The sequence below is a fragment of the Somniosus microcephalus genome, chromosome 28 (genome assembly GCF_052327205.1).
Source record: "Somniosus microcephalus isolate GS21.2 chromosome 28, FLI_Smic_1.0, whole genome shotgun sequence".
Classification (NCBI taxonomy): domain Eukaryota; kingdom Metazoa; phylum Chordata; class Chondrichthyes; order Squaliformes; family Somniosidae; genus Somniosus; species Somniosus microcephalus.
The window spans coordinates 11817070-11837243 of NC_141014.1; the positions used below are offsets into that span (position 1 = coordinate 11817070).

A 20174-nucleotide genomic window follows, 5' to 3' on the forward strand; every position below is an offset into this window, starting at 1 on the left:
TCCCTAAACTGACAGTGTTTCGCTAGCCTACGCAGTTCAATCAGGTACTCCGCGTTGCTTTCCTCTTTCCGTTGCGTTCTCGCGTAAAATTTGGATCGTTCCACTAACATCAGTGGTGCGGGGTTAAAATGATCCTTCAGGACAGCAACAATATCATCGAAAGTCTGATCCGCCGGTTTAGCTGGTGCTAGTAGATGCTTCAAGAGCCCGTATGTCTTCGCGCCCATCGAGTTTAGCAAGGTTATAGCTTTGTCATCTTCTTCTATTTTATTGGCCTCACCATAGATCTCAATGCGTTCCACATACGTGGCCCAGTCTTCTACCTCGGAATTAAAATCGTTGATGTTACCACGCTTAGGCATCTTCCTCTCTTCCTGATAACACCACGGATTATTTCTTTAAATTTTCTTTTTTTTTCTTCAAGATGGCGGTTCCCGCGAAAATGGCGGTTTCCCGCGCTTATCTTCTCTCCCCGCCCACTTCAATGGTGGTTCCCCGCTTCTGTCTTCTTCTCCACCTAATGGCGGCTTCCCGCGTTTCTTCCCCTGGCGGGAGGGGTACACTTTCCCGACGGGCGACGGCCGCTGGCTTTCAGGTTCACAGCCTGCGCGTCGGCTTCAGTGCTTTCCCTTTTCTCGGCAGGGCAACCGGCGCTGGGTACACCCCGTTGACGGCGAACAGTTTCAGCCGCTGGGCTGGCTCTCGCTCAGTTCCCCTTGCTCGGGCTCTGTCTCTCTCCCGCTCGCTCGGCTCTACCGGCGCTGGGTACACCCCGTTGACGGCGAACAGTTTCAGCCGCTGGACTGGCTCTCGCTCAGTCTCCCTGGGTCGGCTCTGCCTCTCCCGCTCGCTCGGCTCCCAATCGCGCCTCCCAGCCCTCTCGCAGTCCGGTGCTTCCCTCCCCGGCTGCGGCTGAGTTTTTATATCTTCCCGCGCCTACGCTCCCGGTCGCAGCGCTTCGTGGCTTCGGTCGCTGCCCGGCCTTTTTCGCCGGTCGCGGTCTAGCTGTCTCACGATGCCGTTGCGTCCCCAGCCTGTCTGTACCGCGGCTTCCTTGCTCCACGCTGCCCCTGTCTCAGCGCCTCTGGGCCCGACTTCTGTCCGGCTCCTTTCCCCCTCGACCGTGGTCGAGTGCACCGCCCTTATCCTCCGGTTATTCTTTTTACTTTTCCCTTACTCACAGTCACCGTGGCCGGCTTGCTTCTCGTGCTGATCGGCTCACTCCTCACCGTGGCAGAAGGGACAGTCAGTGCCTATTGCTGATGGAAGTCTTTGTCTCTGAATTCTTCCTCCTTTCCAGCTCTGCAGACTCGCGTTTTCTCCCAGCAGAATGACGAGGGCGGTTGCCTCTTCTCAACGCTCGTTAACTGCTTCGGAAGTATTGTTGCCGCAGGGTACGATCGGACCCGTCGCCACTGTAAAGTCTGTGGGTTGTTTAGTTAATTAATACACAGACTACCAGAGTAACTTAAAACAGGACTTTACTATTCGAAGGTTAGGGCGAATCTGCCCAATAAATCCTGACACAGCACTTATATACCGGTGTGGTCACCGTCGGTATTACAGTATACAGAAGCTAACAAAGTAGTGCAACACCTAAGTTAGTTCTCTTAAAGGTGGACGGTTACATACACTAGTTCTCTTAAAGGTAGACGGGTACATACACTACACTTACCATCCATGAGCTTATTGTGGGTGATTGCATTGACATCACGGCCTTGATGGAATCTTGGCTCATGGGTAATGACACCTTCCTGTTAATGAAGTCTCCCTGCCTTACTATACCTTCCACCACTGGCCCGGATTAAACCTTCGATCGTGTCAATCTTTAAAAATACATCACCCCAGATGGGACACGAACTCACAATCCCTGAACTTAGGAGGCCAGTGCCTTATCCATTAGGCCACTGGGGCTGAATACAAAAAACACCCAACCTGAGGGCAATTGACCGCTCCGAATTGTGACATCAGCCTCACAGTTTCAGAGTCTTGGAAAGATAAGCACAGATGGGAGCTATTTTCACCCATCATATCTGCCACTGCTCGTGCCATACCAGAGCCATCTACAACAACAACTTGCATTGGTATAGCGCATTTATCGTAGTAACACAGGAGCGACTGTCAAACAAACTTTGACACCAAGCCACATAAGGAGCTATTAGGACAGATGACCAAAAGCTTGGTTAAAGAGGTAGGTTTTATGGAGCATCTTAAAGGAGGAGAGAGAGGTAGTGAGGCGGAGATATTTCGGGAGGGAATTCCAGAGCTTAGGGCCCGGGCAGCTGAAGACACGGCCGTTGATGAAACGAAGGAAAAATGAAAAAAGACTTGTATTTACCTAGCGCCTTCCATGACCACTGGACATCCCAAAGCACTTTACAGCCAATGAAGCACTTTTTGAAGTGTAGTCCCTGCTATAATGTAGGAAATGCGGCATCCAATTTACGCACAGCAAGCTCCCACAAGCAGCAACGTGATAATGACCAGATAATCTGTTTCAGTGATGTTGGTTGAGGGATAAATATTGGCCACAGGACACTGGGGAGAACACCCTTACTGTTCTTTGAAATAGAGCCATGGGATTGTTTGCCATGGCATCAGGCCAAACATGGGCAAGGAAACCTCATGCTGATTACCACCTACCGCCCTCCATTCAATGTCCATCACCAAAGGTGGCTCGGTACCACCACTACTGACCGAGCTGGCCAAGTTGCCAGGCTGGGCCTGTGGCAGGTGGTGAGAGAACCAACATGAGGGGAAACCTAATTGGCCAAAGCACCAACTTGCCAAGGTTTCTTCGGCAGCACCTCCCAAATCCGTGACCGCGAAGGACAAGGGTAGCAGGCACATGGGAACACCACCAGCTCCATCTTCCTCATCAAGTCACACACCATCCTGACTTGGAAGTATATCGGCCATTCCTTCATCATCGCTGGGTCAAAATCCCGGAACTCCCTCCCCAACAGCACTATGGGAGTACCTTCACCACACGGACTGCAGCGGTTCAAGAAGGCTGCTCAGTACCACCTTCTCAAGGGCTATTAGGAATGGGCAATAAATGTTGGCTTTGCTAGCGACGCCCAGATCCCGTGAATGAATAAAAAATTTGGAGGAAATTTCTGCTCATACAATACCGGATGTCAGATAAATCAGAGACAGTGGTGGGGTCACGAGAGATGGTGGTGAGGTACAATTGGGTATCGTCACTGTACATGTGGAATCTGACATTGTATTTTCAGCTGATGTTGCCAAGGGGCAGCATGTAGATGAGAAATAGGAGGGGGCCAAGGATAGATCAGAGGAGAGGCGTTGTAGCATGATGGTGTGGTCAACCATACTGAAGACAAGTTGAGAAGATTGAAGAGGGATAGAGTTACCGAGAGATATTTCCGTGGAAATGTGGAGAATTGCCATGGGGCAGAAAGCGGTGGTGAAGTTGGAGGCCACCATAAGATCCGGAAACGGTGGAGAAATGGACGTCGGCCCAGGAGAGGGAATTTCTGGTCAGGACCCAGACAGCAGCAAAATAAACCAGTGGGGCAGTCACAGACTCAGCAGGTAACAGCAACGATGGGCGATGGGCTGTAAGCTGGACAAAGTGCAGTTGAAGGCACGGCCGCCAATGGTGGAGCAATTACAATAGGGGATTTGAAAGAGGCCAGAATTGGAGAAGCGCAGAGATCTTGAATGATTGTAGAGCTGGAGAAGGTTACAGGGACAGCGAGGGGCGAGGCCATGGAGGGATTGGAACACAGGGATGAGAATTTTAAATCGAAGCATTGCTGGACTGGGAGTCAGTGTGGGTTAGTGAGCACAGGGTGATGGGTGAACTGGACTTGGTGCGAGTTAGGATACGGGCAGCAGGATTCTGGATGAGCTCAATTACAGCACCAAAGTGATGAGTAACAGAAAGGAGCACAATTGTAGTGTAAGTAGAATCAGTGAGTACAACTGAAGAATGAAAACATCGCAACACAAGAGAAAGCATTGACTGATAACAACTCTGTCACCATTACTGATACTAACTTTTTATTCCAGATTTATTTAATTGACTGAACTTAAATTCCCCAGCTGCCATCACAGGATTTGAACTCATGTCTATGGATTTTTAAGCCCAAGTTTCTGGCTTATTTAATCCAGTAACATGACCATTATGCCATCGTCCCCTAATGAATGACTGCATCTAAACAAAAGAGAAAGCATTAACTCTCAAATAATTCATAACAAATCAGTAAACTGAAAGAATAAAATGAGTGAATGAAAGTAAAAGCGTTAACTCCAAAGTTAAGTCCAAAGATGTGCGGGTTAGGTTGATTGGCCATGATAAAAATTGACCCTTAGTGTTAGGGGGGATTAAATACGTGGGGTTACGGGGTTACGGGGATCGGGCTTGGGTGGGATGGCTGTCGGTGTAGGGACCGGGTGCTATGGTTTGGATGATCAGCCATGATCTCGTTGAATGGCGGAGCGGGTTCGAAGGGCCGAATGGCCTACTCCTGCTCCTATCTTTTATGTTTCTATGTTTCTATGTAACTCAATAAAATAAAACACTTTCCTTGAAGGAAATTCAAGATGTCTCCGGGGCTGGCACCTTCCTCGCTCTGCAACCCTATCCTTGGCCATCCGATGCCATCCTTCACCATTTCTCCCCAATCTCCTCTCTTCCAATGTTTAAGTTCCTCAGGCTCTAATAGTTTTGCATTTTAGCCCAAACTACAAGTTGAAATTGACCTGGGCCCCAATGCTAATCCGGGGTAATTTTTCACTTTGTTAAGTATACGTTCCACCATTGACACAGGATTACATTACACAGGATATACGGCACAGAAACAGGCCCTTCGGCCTGTAGGATTTCGCAAAATTTTTGAAATTTTCTACAGCTCCGAAGATTTATTTTTAATTATAGAATACCTGGGTAGAATACACCTTTAAAAATCCAGGGATCAAAAATGGCCGTCAGACCTTGTGGCAGAAGAAAAGGCAGCATGTGTGTCTGTGAAAAGGATAATCAAAGATGGCTGTCCGACCTCATGGCAGAAGACACAACACAGCCCGTGTGCTGTGAAAAGGAAAATCAAAGATGGCTGACAAAGGATTTAAAAAAAAAACCAGCCCCTGAAGTAGTAAGGTATTTAAACTGTCAATCAAATGCGGTTTGGGAAACTGCTACAATGTTGACTCAAAAGATTAAGCGCTTGAGACTGTCAGCATGAACAAAGGAACTTTGTTTACACAAATGCTTTACAATATTGACTTAAGAGATTAAGCACTTGAGACTGCCAGTCAATTGCGGTTGGGCGTGAGCACAGGACAATCAGATTGTTTACACTAACCTCCAAGGGCTGTTTACTCAGCAATTAAGGAAATAGACATGTTTTCTTCAAACGGAGACAGCTTTATTCAACCCATCACAATGAATGGGGATACATTCAAAAACCCATCACAAGGGAAATGGGTAATTCATCCAAAACCCATCACAATGAATGGGGCAGATCGATTCCCTTTTGTATAGCCCAGATACATCCGGATTTGGCCGGGAAGATTTCGGCTCCAAATGGGGTATAAAATAGCTTCTCAGGAAGCCATCTCTCTCTCTCTCTGCAGCCTCGCCTCCATGCCCTATCTACAACTCAGGAGCCTGCCCAAGGGAGTGGAATACCAGCAGTTACTTTTAAACACTGGGGTACCTCCATTTCAGGGTGGTGAAGAATCTAAGACCGCAGGGGCACGGAGCAGGCGTTTCACTGGTGAGCATAGTTTTTCTGGCCCATCACAAAGCAACTTAGATAGGTATTTAGGGGTGGGAATTAAGGGGGATTTTGTTAAAACTGTAATTTTAGTCAATTTTCCCTCATTGTGTCTGTTTTCTCCTCCCCTGTTAAGTAACAGTGTTGCACTAAGCAAAAGAGTGCTGTAGTGGACACTAAGTACTGTGAGAAGTAAAGTGCTGCACTAGTTAAAGGTGCTGTATTTAAGTAAGTGTGTACTTTATTAAAGGTGCTGTATTTAAGAAAAGGAGTGTTGCACTAAGCAAAAGAGTGCTGTAGTGGACATTAAATGTACTGTGTTAAGTAAAAGTGCTGTATCGAGCACAGGTGTGTTGTATTCATTATTTTAAGTTTTTTTTTTGTTTCAATAAATACTGGTCTGTTTTACATCCAACCACGAGTCTCGTTTCTTTCTACATCGCTACCGAATAAGTCCGGCGGACAGGACCAGGAAAAGGGGAGCACTTCGAAACCGCATGGGGCTCTGGAGCAGATCAGAGGCTTCTGACTGGCCAGAAACAATAACCCCATCCCCGTTAATAATTCCTACAGGCCCAACCAGTCCATGCCGGCGTTTATGCTCCACTCGAGCCTCCTCCTGTCTTTCCTCATCTAACTCTATCAGCGTAACCCTCTATTCCCTTCTCCCTCATATGCTTATCCAGCCTCCCCTTAAATGTATCTATACTATTCGCTTCAACCACTCCCTGTGGTAGCGAGTTCCACATTCTCACCACTCTCTGGGTAAAGAAGTGTCTTCTGAATTCCCCATTTGATTTCTTGGTGACTATCTTATATTGATGGCCTCTAGTTCTGCTCTTCCCCACAAGTGGAAACACTCTCTGTATCCACTCTATCAAAACCTTTCATAATTTTAATGACCTCTATTAGGTCACCCCTCAGCCTTCTCTTTTCAGTTGCCCCGGTTAAACACTGAAGTGTTAGTCTTTAAAACACATCCCCCAGATGGGTCTTGAGCCCACAATCCCAAGCTTAGGAGGCCAGTGCTTTATCTATTTTTTTTAATGGATTTAGTCAACATTTAAAACATTTACAACATCGTGATCATTCCATTGTATCAGACAAATCCATGCCGTCACTCTGTAAAGTCATTCCTCCACCATTTATGAACATCAAAAACTGAAGTTTAATTTGTCTGCATTAGGCCACTGGGGCTGAATACACAACAAGGCAACCCACCTGAGGGCAATTGACCACTCTGAAATATCACATCTGTCTCACATTTTCAAAGTCTTAGAAAGTTAAGCACAGATGGATGCTATTTTACTCGACCCTTCAAATAGCTTCTGGACTCACTCGTCCTCCACACCTGTCTCTGAACCTGGACATCATTTCATCGATGCTCCAAGCTGACTCCACCCCATCGACCTCAACTTTATCCCATCACAGGATCTCCTGACTTTAACTTTGGACTCCCTTTCATTGTCTCCCCTCTATTCCCCGTTAATCACCAGGACATGTCTGTTCTAATCTTGCTGTGTAACCAGGCCTCTGTAACTTGACTTTCCCTGTGTCCATTCGTGTGTGCGTGTTGGAGGCCGCTCCAGACCCGAGCCCATCACTTCCAGTTCCCTTTTTCTTCTTTACCCCTCCTCGGCCTCTCTCCTGTCATCATGCCTCCTTTTATTCCTTCCCTCTCAAGTATTCTGCCCTCCACAATCCCTACCCCCACCTTTTACTACTGCTGACCTTCCGACACTCCTGCCGCCGGGCCAGGCTTGACTCCCTCTGTGATAATCCGACAGCTTCCATCTGTGCGTCTTGACACCCTCAGAAGGGCCCATCGCTGTCTCCTTATGAGCTGCAAACACAACTGCCCCATCGCACTGTCTCGCCGAACCTCCCACCCAGATCGCCAGCTGGGAGATAATCTTGTCCTTCCCATCACACTCACCCCTGACTCTGTGGACTCTGCCAGCAGATCAGCTATCACCGCCCCTCTCCACAACTAATCTAGAATGTCCCATCACTTGTGAACAAGATCCTTACCATCCAAGAGCTTATTGTGGGTGATTGCATTGACATCAGAGCCTTGATGGAAACTTGACTCATGGGTGATAACACCTTCCTGTTAATGAAGCCTCCCCACCCGGCTATACCTTCCACCACTGGCCCTGACTGAACTTTCCATCGTGTTAATCATTAAAAACACAGCACCCCAGATGGGACTCGAACCCACAATCCCTGGCGTAGGAGGCCAGTGCCTTATCCATTAGGCCACTGGGGCTGGATACGAAAAGCTACCCACCTGAGGGCAATTGACCGCTCCGAATTGTGACATCGGCCTCACATTTTCAGAGTCTTAGAAAGATAAGCACAGATGAGAGCTATTTTCACCCATCATATCTGCCACTGCTCGCGCCATACCAAGCCATCTACAACAACAACTTGCATTGGTATAGCGCATTTATCGTAGTAACACAGGAGCGATTGTCAAACATACTTTGACACCAAGCCACATAAGGAGCTATTAGGACAGATGACCAAAAGCTTGGTTAAAGAGCGAGGTTTTATAGAGCATCTTAAAGGTGGAGAGAGAGGTAGCGAGGCGGAGATATTTCGGGAGGGAATTCCAGAGCTTAGGGCCCGGGCAGCTGAAGACACGGCCGTTAATGAAACGAAGGAAAAAAGAAAAAAGACTTGTATTTATATAGCGCCTTCCATGACCACTGGACATCCCAAAGCGCTTTACAGCCAATGAAGCACTTTTTGAAGTGTAGTCACTGTTGTAATTTAGGAAATGCAGCATCCAATTTACGCACAGCAAGCTCCCACCAGCAGCAACGTGATAATGACCAGATAATCTGTTTCAGTGATGCTGGCTGAGGGATAAATATTGGTTACAGGACACTGGGGAGAACACCCTTACTCTTCTTTGAAATAGAGCCATGGGATTGTTTGCCATGGCATCAGGCCAAACATGGGCAAGGAAACCGCATGCTGATTACCACCTACCGCCCTCCAGTCAATGTCCATCACCAAAGGTGGCTCGGTACCACCACTACTGACCGAGCTGGCCAATTTACCAGGCTGGGCCTGTGGCAGGTGGTGAGAGAACCAACATGAGGGAAAACCGAATTGACCAAAGCACCAACTCACCAAGGTTTCTTCGGCAGCACCTCCCAAACCCGTGACCTCGAAGGACAAGGGTAGCAGGCACATGGGAACACCACCAGCTCCATCTTCCCCATCACGTCACACGCCATCCTGACTTGGAAGTATATCAGCCGTTCCTTCATCATCGCTGGGTCGAAATCCTGGAACTCACTACCCAACAGCACTATGGGAGTACATTCACCACACGGACTGCAGAGTTTCAAGAAGGCTGCTCACCACCACCTTCTCAAGGGCTATTAGGGATGGGCAATAAATGTTGGCTTTGCTAGCGATGCCCACATCCCGTGAATGAATAAAAAATTTGGAGGAAATTTCTGCTCATACAGTACTGGATGTCAGATAAATCAGAGACAGTGACGGGGTCGCGAGAGATGGTGGTGAGGTACAGTTGGGTATCGTCACTGTACATGTGGAATCTGACATTGTATTTTCAGCTGATGTTGCCAAGGGGCAGCATGTAGATGAGAAATAGCAGGGGGCCAAGGATAGATCCTTGGGGGACTCCAGAGGTAACAGTGCGGGAGCAGGAAAAGAAACCATTGCAGGTGATTCTCTGGCTACGATTGGCTGGATAAGAGTGGAACCAGGCAAGTGCAGTCCCACCCAGCTGGACGACGGAGGAGATGCGTTGTAGCATGATGATGTGGTCAACCATACTGAAGACAAGTTGAGAAGGTTGAAGAGGGATAGTTTACCATGGACACAGACACATAGGATGTTATTTGTGACTTTGATAAGAGCCTTTTCAGTACTGTGGCGGGGAGGAAATCTAATTGGAGGGATTCAAACATGGAGTTGAGGGAAAGATGGGCACAGATTTGGGAGGTGACAGTAAGTTCAAGGACCTTGGATGAAAAGGGAGGTTGGAGATGGGGCGGTAGTTTGCAAAGACAGAGGCGTCAAAAGTGGATTTTTTGTGGAGGGGCGTGATGGCAACCGATTTGAAGGGGAGGGGGAGAGTTCCTGAGGAGAAGGAACCATTTAAATATCAGCTAACATGGGGTCAGGAAGGAAAGCTGTGTGGTGAAACGCCACGGGATGTTTTACTATGTTAAAGGTGCTATATAAATGCAAGTTGTTGTAGATGTCTCTGGTATGGCGCTAGCGGCAGATACAATGGGTGGAAATAGATTCCATCTGTGCTTCACTTCCTAAGACTGAAATTGTGAGGATGATGTCACATTTCGGAGCGGTCAGTCAGCCTCAGGCGGGGCGCATTGCGTGTTCAGCCCCAGTGGCCTAATGGATAAAGCACTGGCCTCTTAAACCAGGAACTATGGGTTCAAATCCGATTTGGGGTAATGTGTATTTAAATATTGACACAACAGCAGTTCAGGCAGGGCAAGTGGTGGAAGGAGCACTTAACAAAGTGGAAAATTGCCCAGAATACTTTAAACTTGTAGTTTGGGCTAAAATGCAGCCACTATTAGAGGCTGGAGAAATTGAACAATGGAAGAGAGGAGATTTGGGGGAGGGATGGCATCAGATGCCCAAAGGTCTAGTTTAGAGCGAGGGAGGTGCCAGCCCAGGAACCATCTTCAATTTGCTACAAGGAAAGATTTTTTTAATTCATTGAGTTACCATGAAAATGGGACTCATCAATTGAGCTCATTCAAAATTCTGCTGCCCGTATCCTAACTCGCACCAAGTCCGGTTCACCCGTCACCCTGTGCTCACTAACCCACACTGACTCCCAGTCCAGCAACGCTTCGATTTTAAAATTCTCATCCTTGTGTTCCAATCCCTCCATGGCCTTTCCCCTCCCTGTCTCTGTAACCTTCTCCAGCTCTACAATAAACCAAGATCTCTGCGCTCCTCCAATTCTGGCCTCTCTCACATCCCCTATTTCCATCGCTCCACCATTGGCGGCCGTGCTTTCAACTGCCTGGGTCCCAAGCTCTGGAATTCACTTCCTAAACATCTCCAACTCTCTACCTCCCTCTGCTCCTTTAAGATGCTCTGTAACACCCAGCTGTTTAACCAAGCTTTTGGTCATCTGTCCTAATAGCTCCTTATCTGGCTTGGTGACAAATTTTGTTTGACAATCGCTCGTGTGTTACTATGCTAAAGGCACTATACCAATGCAAGTTATTGTTGTAGCTGGCCTGGTATGGCGCGAGCAGTGACAGATATGGTGGGTGAAAATAGCTTCCATCTGTGCTTAATTTTGTGAGACACTTAAAATGTGAGCCAGATGTCATATTTCAGAGCAGTCAATTGTCCTCAGGTGGGTCACCTTGTCCATTAAGCTCCAGTGGCCTAATGGAATAAGGCACTGGTTCTCCTAAACCAGTGATTGTGGGCTCAAGTTCCATCTGCGGTGATGATTTTTAAAGATTGACAATACGGCGGTGGTTTTATAGGGCAAGTGGTGAAAGGTACAGCCAGGCGGGGAGGCTGCATTAAGGAGGACGGTGTCATCACCTGTGAGACAAGTTTGAATCCACAATCCTTGGATAAGGAGACCAGTGCCTTATCGCTCACCGAACCTCCCGCCCAGATCGCCAGCTGGGAGATAATCTTATCCTTCCCATCCCACACACCCCTGACCCTGTGGACTCCGCCAGCAGATCAGCTGTCACCGCCCCTCTCCACAACGAATCCAGAATGTCCAATCACTTGTGAACAAGGTTCTTACCATCCATGAGCTTATTGTGGGTGATTGCATTGACATCACGGCCTTGATGGAAACTTGACTGATGGGTAATGACACCTTCCTGTTAATGAAGCCTCGCCGCCTGGCTACACCTTCCACCACTGGCCCTGACTAAACCTTCCATCGTATTAATCATTAAAAACACATCACCCCAGATGGGACTCGAACCCACAATCCCTGGCTTAGGAGGCCAGTGCCTTATCCATTAGGCCACTGGGGCTGAATACAAAAAGCAGCCCACCTGAGGGCAATTGACCGCTCTGAATTGTGACATCAGCCTCACAGTTACAGAATCTTAGAAAGATAAGCACAGATGGAAGCTATTCTCACCCATCATATCTGCCACTGCTCGCGCCATACCAAGCCATCTACAACAACAACTTGCATTGGTATAGCGCATTTATCATAGTAACACAGAAGCGATTGTCAAACAAACTTTGACACTGTAGGAATTGACGAATTCCTACGAATAAATGAGATTGACACAGGAGAACAATGAAACAGGTCTTTACTCAACGGAGATGCCACGAGGACTGCCTGGGCAGTCGCGTGGTTTGCGACGTGACGTCATCGCGTTTGCCCGCGTTTTCCCGCGCTCTTAAAGGGGCCACGCCCCGTACATGCAAACTCTATATACAAAACACAGTAACGCCTAACACAATGGTACAGCCTTAGGCTGGTGTTAGAACATCGTTAAAGAGAATTATGTACAGTTAGCCAGAGTCATTCAGTGGTTCTGCCACAACACCAAGCCACATAAGGAGCTATTAGGACAGATGGCCAAAATCTTGGTTAAAGAGGGAGGTTTTATAGAGCACCTTAAAGGAGGAGAGAGAGGTAGCGAGGGGGAGATATTTCGGGAGGGAATTCCAGAGCTTAGGGCCCGGGCAGCTGAAAGCACTGCCGTTGATGAAACGAAGGAAAAAAGAAAAAAGACATGTATTTATATAGCGCCTTCTGTGACCTGGAAATCCCAAAGCGCTTTACAGCCAATGAAGCACTTTTTGAAGTGTAGTCACTGTTGTAATGTAGAAAATGCGGCATCCAATTTACACACAGCAAGCTCCCACAAGCAGCAATGTGATAATGACCAGATAATCTGTTTCAGTGATAAATATTGGTCACAGAACACTGGGGAGATACACCCTTACTCTTCTTTGAAATAGAGCCATGGGATTGTGTGCCATGGCATCAGGCCAAGGAAACCTCATGCTGATTACCACCTACCACCCTCCAGTCAATGTCCATCACGAAAGGTGGCTCGGTTCCACCACTACTGACCGAGCTGGCCAAGTTGCCAGACTGGACCTGCGGCAGAAACATAGCAGGAGTAGGCCATTTGAGCCTGCTCTGCCATTCAACAAGATCACGACTGATCATCCAAACCCTAGCACCCGGTCCCTACACCAACAGCCATCCCACCCAAGCCCTATCCCCATGTATTTAATCCCTCCTAACACTATGGCCAATCAACCTAACACACACATCTTTGGACTGTGGGAGAAAACCAGAGCACCCAAAGGAAACCCACGCAAACACAGGGAGAATGTGCAAACTCCACACAGACAGTCACCCGAGGCCGGATTTGAACCCCGGTCTCTGGCGCTGTGAGGCAACAGTTCTAACCACTATGCCACCGTGGTGGTAAGAGAGCCAACATGAGGGAAAACCTAATTGACCAAAGCACCAACTTGCCAAGGTTTCTTCGGCAGCACCTCCCAAACCCGTGACCTCGAAGGACAAGGGTAGCAGGCACATGGGAACACCACCAGCTCCATCTTCCCCATCAAGTCACACACCATCCTGACTTGGAAGTATATCGGCCGTTCCTTCATCATCGCTGGGTCGAAATCCTGGAACTCCCTCCCCAACAGCACTATGGGAGTAACTTCACCACACGGACTGCAGCCGTTCAAGAAGGCTGCTCACCACCACTTTCTCAAGGGCTATTAGGGATGGGCAATAAATGTTGGCTTTGGTAGCTGTAGTGTATGTACCCGTCTACCTTTAAGAGAACTATTGTATGTAACCGTTCACCTTTAAGAGAACTATTTTAGGTGTGGCACTACTTTGTTTGGCTTCTGTATACTGTAGTACCGACGGTGACCACACCAGTGTATAAGTGTTGTGTCAGGATTTATTGGGCAGATTCGCCCTGACCTTCGAATAGTAAAGTCCTGTTTTAAGTTACTCTGGTAGTCTGTGTATTAATTAACTAAACAACCCACAGACTTTACAGTGGCGACGAGTCCGATCGTACCCTGCGGCAACAATACTTCCGAAGCAGTTAACGAGCGTCGAGAAGAGGCAACCGCCCTCGTCATTCTGCTGGGAGAAAACTCGAGGCTGCAGAATTAGAAAGGAGGAAGAATTTAGAGACAAAGACTTCCATCAGCAACAGGCACTGACTGTCCCTTCTGCCACGGTGAGGAGTGAGCCGATCAGCACGAGAAGCAAGGCGGCCACGGTGACTGTGAGTAAGGGAAAGTAAAAAGAATAACCGGAGGATAAGGGCGGTGCACTCGACCACGGTCGAGGGGGAAAGGAGCCGGACAGAAGTCGGGTCCAGAGGCGCTGAGACTGGGGCAGCGTGGAGCAAGGAAGCCGCGGTACAGACAGGCTGGGGGACGCAACGGCGTCGTGAGACAGCTAGACCGCGACCGGCGAAAAAGGCCGGGCAGCGACCGAAGCCACGAAGCGCTGCGACCGGGAACGTAGGCGCGGGAAGAGATAAACTCAGCCGCAGCCGGGGAGGGAAGCACCGGACTGCGAGAGGGCTGGGAGGTGCGATTGGGAGCCGAGCGAGCGGGAGAGGCAGAGCCGACCAAGGGAGACTGAGCGAGAGCCAGTCCAGCGGCTGAAACTGTTCTCCGTCAACGGGGTGTACCCAGCGCCGGTAGAGCCGAGCGAGCGGGAGAGAGACAGAGCCCGAGCAAGGGGAACTGAGCGAGAGCCAGCCCAGCGGCTGAAACTGTTCGCCGTCAACGGGGTGTACCCAGCGCCGGTTGCCCTGCCGAGAAAAGGGAAAGCACTGAAGCCGACGCGCAGGCTGTGAACCTGAAAGCCAGAGGCCGTCGCCCGTGGGGAAAGTGTACCCCTCCCGCCAGGGAAGAAACGTGGGAAGCCGCCATTAGGCGGGGAAGAAGACAGAAGCGGGAAACCGCCATTGAAGTGGGCGGGGAGAGAAGATAAGCGCGGGAAACCGCCATTTTCGCGGGAACCGCCATCTTGAAAAAAAAAAAATTTTAAAGAAATAATTCGCGGTGTTTATCAGGAAGAGAGGAAGATGCCTAAGCGTGGTAACATCAACGATTTTAATTCTGAGGTAGAAGACTGGGCCACGTATGTGGAACACATTGAGATCTATTGTGAGGCCAATAAAATAGAAGAAGATGACAAAGCTATAACCTTGCTAAACTCGATGGGCGCGAAGACATACGGGCTCTGGAAGCATCTACTATCACCAGCTAAACCGGCGGATCAGACTTTCGATGATATTGTGGCTGTTCTGAAGGATCACTTGAACACCACACCGTTGATGTTGGCGGAACGATTCAAATTCTATGCGAGAACGCAACGGAAAGACGAAAGCAACGCAGAATACTTGGTCGAACTGTGTAGACTAGCGAAATACTGCCAGTTTGGAGGGAATCTGACAGAGGCATTGCAAGACAAGTTCGTGTGCGGATTGGCAAAGGAAGGAATGCAAAAGCGACTACTCGAAGAGAACGACCTTACACTTGACAGGGTTGTCCTTATTGCAGCATTGCACGAAGCCGCAGCGAAGGGAACTGCGGAAATGCAGCTAAAGACAGCGGCACTCAGTGTGGATCAAATTACCTCGACAACAACAAAATGTTATCGTTGTGGGAAGACAACACACGACCAGAACCAATGCTGGTTTAAGAACCAGGAATGTAGGAAATGTGGCAAACTGGGTCACATAGCTAAGGTATGCCGGTCAGGGAAGAAGACCAACAACCAAAGGACCAACAACCAAAGGAAGCCATCACAGGAAAAGTACAACAAGGTACACAAGGTGGCTGAGAAGAGTTCAGACGAACAGAATTCGGACTCAGACCCAAACGGCCAGGAGCTGGGTAGTCTGAGAATTCACAATGTGAGTAAGGAAGCTGACCTACAAACTATCTGGGTCATGCTAAAAATAGCTGGAGTCCAAGTGAAAATGGAGTTGGACACTGGATCAGCTCTATCAGTCATAAATCGAAGGGATTACCACCAGCTATTCTCACATATACCCTTAAGAGATACCAAGTTCGTATTGCAGACATACATGGGGCATAAAGTATACCCCATGGGAAAGATAAGAGTCAAGGTGAGAGATAGGGGTAAAGAACACCCAAGAATGAACTTATACGTACTACCTGAGGGAGGACCACCACTTCTAGGACGGGAGTGGATCAAGAAAATAGACATGGAATGGCACTATCTAAAAGCCATAACGAGTGAGGACTCGGTGCAGACAATCAGCTCAGATTCTGAATCGGATGACGATAAGACCAACCCAAATGTGAAAGACAAGGCTAAAATGGACTTGCCGACTAAGGTTGGAAAAACGAAGGCATGCAGAAAGGCTTATGCTCCAGAGAAGAACAAAGTTTCAGAACAGATCTCCACCGAACAACGACAACATAGTTTGACAGAGAATTCTGAGTCTGTTCAGTTTAAGGACATATCCATGACGGAAGAACACCGAGCTCGGACTCAACTTTATTTCAAATTACGACAACAATTAGAACAATTGAGTTACCGTCTCGTACAAGAGATGAAAACAATGAAAAAGTTCTATGACACCGAATGGGAGAATCTGGAAAGACAACAGAAGCAGCTAGCTCAAGCAGAGAGCGACCATAGAGCCATCGTGACCAATCACCGATCACATCTCCCTTATGATGTTCAGGAGTTAGAATATTTGCAGAAAGAAGCAAATGAAGAGGAATCTTCAGGAAGCCAGGATTTTATTCCAGTTCTTCTCTACGACTCCTTATAAGCAGAGTTTGAGAAGTTGAAGGAACAGTATGAACAGGCCCAGGCTACAATCCTGGAGGGGGTTAACTCGGCAACCTCTGAAAAGCTAGTTTCAGTGGAAGCTTATGAGCAACTAAAGGTTGAACATGAGCAAGAAGTCCAAAGGCTGCAGGAAATTCTTGATGAGCTCAAGGCCAAGACAGACTCATCGGTAGAAGTTCCATCCATAGATGAGAAATTAGAGGTGAAAGACATGGCAGAACATGAAAGTCAAGATGTCCAAGAACTCATAAAAATATTGAAGGAAACCCAAGACAAATATGAGGCGGCAATGACCGAGGTTCAACAACTTGAAGAACAGATTCAACTGGGAATTCTTTCAGTGAAAGAAAAGGCAACTGTAAGAAACACAGAGACTGTAAGAATGGCCCCTGAACATGAGCTAGAGAGCATCAAGGCGCAACTTCTCCGAGCGCTTAAAGCCAAAGTACAAGAGGAAAAAAAGGTGAAAGCATTGGAGGAAAAGGTGGATGAAATGGAGAAGACTCTGATCCACAGGGTCCCCGTGGAAGAGTTAACGGTAAGCCAACTCCTTCATATGCTGAGAGACAAGACTCTGCAATGGGAACCATTTGAACACGAGCTTCAATCTTCAAAGGGAAGGGGTTCGGAGCTCTCAAAAGTTTGGGGAATAGTTGAGGTTGCAACACAGATTTTACGGGGCTGCCGAAAGTACGCTGAATCACGTCAATGTGAACTACAGAATGTTGAAACAGCTGCTCCAGTAGAAGGATTGAATAGCCCGATCAATCAATCCCCGATGGAAGGGGAAGTATTGGAATCACAAATGAGGTCATTAGTGAAGGATTGGCAGGAAACCCAGGAAGAGCGGGATGAATATGAACGCATGAAGAAGTCTCTTCAGGAAAGATGTCTAGGGAGGTCATTAGTGAAGGATTGGCAGGAAACCCAGGAAGAGCGGGATGAATATGAATGCATGAAGAAGTCTCTTCAGGAAAGATGTCTAGGGAGGGAACAACAGTCGGCTAACGTCCAGTTGGGTAAGGAAGAAGTAGCAGGCCCACTCGCTAGACTAGCTCAGGACGACACCGAATATTACCATGACCTGTTGAGTGACACGGAATATTACGATGACTTGGTCTGCCCAGCTTGTGATGAAAACTCCCAAAGTGCAGAAATCAGGATGAAGCACCTAAAGTCTAAGGAACATAGGGAGATGGTGGCGCTACAGCTGGCAGCGGATAAGGGAGCCCCGAGAGTCTCCAAGAAGCAGAAAAGAAAAAGACGAAGCAGAAGACGATAACCATCTAAATCATTATCACTTCTATCAGATCATGCACGTGGGCCCTACGAAGGGGGCCAAATCAGTTGGAAAGTAGGAAAAATTACCAAGGCAGTCCAGCTGTTTGGTAAAAGTCAGCACTGCTGGTTCAGCAGGACGGAAGTTCAAGCTGTTAAGCCAAGGGAAAGACTATTGGATGAGTCACGCTAGAAATGTGAACCAGCTACACCACAGAGATGTTGTTCGGACCGAGTCAAGACCAGAGACTGAATCTGTGAACTGTTCCGCAGAGACTGAATCTGTGAACTGTTTCCCGCAGAGACTATATCTGTGAATTGTTTTACATGAAGTTGATTATATGTTATGTTTAATGGGGAATAAGTATGTTGTAAGCTAAAAAGGGAGGATTGTAGTGTATGTACCCGTCTACCTTTAAGAGAACTATTGTATGTAACCGTTCACCTTTAAGAGAACTATTTTAGGTGTGGCACTACTTTGTTTGGCTTCTGTATACTGTAGTACCGACGGTGACCACACCAGTATATAAGTGTTGTGTCAGGATTTATTGGGCAGATTCGCCCTGACCTTCGAATAGTAAAGTCCTGTTTTAAGTTACTCTGGTAGTCTGTGTATTAATTAACTAAACAACCCACAGACTTTACAGTAGCGATGCCCAGATCCTGTGAATGAATAAAAAATTTGGAGGAAATTCCTGCTCATACAATACTGGATGTCAGATAAATCAGAGACAGTGGTGGGGTCACGAGAGATGGTGGTGAGGTACAGTTGGGTATCGTCACTGTACATGTGGAATCTGACATTGTATTTTCAGCTGATGTTGCCAAGGGGCAGCATGTAGATGATAAATAGGAGGGGGCCAAGGATAGATCCTTGGGGGACTCCAGAAGTAACAGTGCGGGAGTGGGAAAAGAAACCATTGCAGGTGATTCTCTGGCTACGATTGGCTAGGTAAGAGTGGAACCAGGTGAGTGCAGTCCCACCCAGCTGGACAACGGAGGAGAGGCGTTGTAGCATGATGCTGTGGTCAACCATACTGAAGACAAGTTGAGAAGGTTGAAGAGGGATAGTTTACCATGGACACAGACACATAGGATGTTATTTGTGACTTTGATAAGAGCCTTTTCAGTACTGTGGCTGGGCGGAAATCTTATTGGAGGGATTCAAACATGGAGTTGAGGGAAAGATGGGCACAGATTTGGGAGGTGACAGCAAGTTCAAGGACCTTGGATGAAAAGGGAGGTTGGAGATGGGGCGGCAGTTTGCAAAGACAGAGGCGTCAAAAGTGAATTTTTTGAGGAGGGGCGTGATGGCAACCGATTTGAAGGGGAGGGGGAGAGTACCTGAGGAGAAGGAACCATTTAAATATCAGCTAACATAGGGCCAGGAAGGAAAGCTGTGTGGTGAAGCGCCACGGGACGTTTTACTATGTTAAAGGTGCTATATAAATGCAAGTTGTTGTAGATGTCTCTGGTATGGTGCTAGCGGCAGATATGATGGGTGAAAATAGATTCCATCTGTGCTTCACTTCCTAAGACTGAAAATGTGAGGATGATGTCACATTTCGGAGTGGTCAGTTGCCCTCAGGCAGAGTTCATTGCGTATTCTGCCCCAGTGGCCTAATGGCTAAAGCACTAACTTCTTAAACCAGAAACTGTGGGTTCAAGTCCCATCTGAGGTGAAGTGTTTTTAAAGATTGACACAACGGCAGTTCAGGCGGGGCAAGTGGTGGAAAGAGCACTTAACAAAGTGGAAAATTACCCAGAATACTTTAACTTGTAGTTTGGGCTAAAATGCAGCCACAATTAGAGGCTGGAGAAATTAAACAATGGAAGAGAGGAGATTTGGGGGAGGGATGGCATCAGATGCCCAAAGATCTAGTTTAGAGCGCAGGCGGTGCCAGCCCAGGAACCATCTTCAATTTCCTTCAAGGAAATTTTTTTTTATTTCATTGAGTTACCATGAAAATGGGACTCATCAATTGAGCTCATTCAAAATTCTGCTGCCCATATCTTAACTCGCACCAAGTCCGGTTCACCTGTCACCCTGTGCTCACTAACCCACACTGACTCCCAGTCCAGCAACGCTTCGATTTTAAAATTCTCATCCTTGTGTTCCAATCCCGCCATGGCCTTTCCCCTCCCTGTCTCTGGACCCTTCTCCAGCTCTACAATAAACCAAGATCTCTGCGCTTCTCCAATTCTGGCCTCTCTCACATCCCCTATTTCCATCGCTCCACCATTGGCGGCCGTGCTTTCAACTGCCTGGGCCCCAAGCTCTGGAATTCACTTCCTAAACATCT

The 20174-nt window shown here is 47.8% G+C and overlaps 2 non-coding genes across 2 annotated transcripts; both read right to left on the bottom strand.

Moving 5' to 3' along the window:
* Positions 1-7943: 7943 nt before the first annotated feature.
* Positions 7944-8016, bottom strand: trnar-ccu (transfer RNA arginine (anticodon CCU)). Its single transcript has one exon. It is a non-coding gene; the product is annotated as a tRNA-Arg (tRNA).
* Positions 8017-11709: 3693 nt separating this feature from the next.
* On the bottom strand, positions 11710-11782 carry trnar-ccu (transfer RNA arginine (anticodon CCU)). The gene has a single exon. It is a non-coding gene; the product is annotated as a tRNA-Arg (tRNA).
* Between the last annotated feature and the right edge of the window lie 8392 nt (positions 11783-20174).